We start from the raw sequence: 1049 nt of genomic DNA, 5'->3' as shown, positions 1-1049 counted from the left end.
ATTAGGTAAAGGAACAGCAGGAAACTGCTGCAGTGCATATTAAGACCACCCAGCTCCAATATGCTTGCGAGGTGGAAGCTCCAAATTAAGCACTTGGAGAAGATATTAGTACAAATCAGCATGTGTATTTAATTGGCCTACAATCCACAGCAGTCCTAACTCTCATCAAAAGAGCTAACACCTTTTATATTTCTGCTTTGCTTTTGTTAAGGAACTGCAGTCAAGTCCTTGTTCCTAGATTTGCTGGGAAGACATGATGAGTCGTGATGAGAGTTGGTATTGCACAAGACAAGGGAATTTTCATCCCAATGTCATGGGACCAGCACATAAACAGAAAGGGTGGAAAATCTCCTATTTGTTTCTTTGGTCATGACTCCATGGAATTAATTTTTATTTTTACTGACATATAAAGAACATAGAATTGATGAAATATAGTAGCTGCAGCATATTATCTATGTATGTATAAATTAGTTTTCATACTTTTTTTCCCCATGTAGCTTACGATGTCCATGCTCCTACCCACCCCATCACCCCAATTTAGAAACCTCTTAATTAGCAAGGAAAAGACTTCGGGATGTGCTCAATCACACAGAATCACAGAGTCATTGGAGTTGGAAAGGACCTCTGGAGATCAGCTAGTCCAACCCCCTGCTAAAGCAGGATGGCCTAGAACACATTATTCAGGGCTGCATCCAGGCAGGTCTTGAATGTCTCCAGAGAAGCAGGCTCCACAACCCCAACTGGTCAGCTTGTTCCAGTGCCTTGTCACTCTCAAGGTAAAGAAATTTTCCCTCATGTTCAGATGGAACTTCCTGAGTTCAGTTTATGCCCATTGTTCCTTGTCCTATTGCTGGGCACTGCTGAAAAGAGCCTGACTCCACCCTCCTTACACTTGCCCTTTAGATACTTACAGACATTAATACAGTCTCCTCTGTCATCTTCTCCCCTGGCTGAAGAGTCCCAGCTCTCTGGGCCTTTCCACATAAGAGTGAGGCTCCAGTCCCCCAGTCATCTTTGTTGCCCTCTGCTGAACTCTCTCCAGCAGTTCC

This window comes from Chaetura pelagica, unplaced genomic scaffold (genome assembly GCF_000747805.2).
Source record: "Chaetura pelagica isolate M959 unplaced genomic scaffold, ChaPel_1.0 scaffold76, whole genome shotgun sequence".
NCBI classification, from domain to species: Eukaryota; Metazoa; Chordata; class Aves; order Apodiformes; family Apodidae; genus Chaetura; species Chaetura pelagica.
This window is presented reverse-complemented; position numbering follows the sequence as displayed.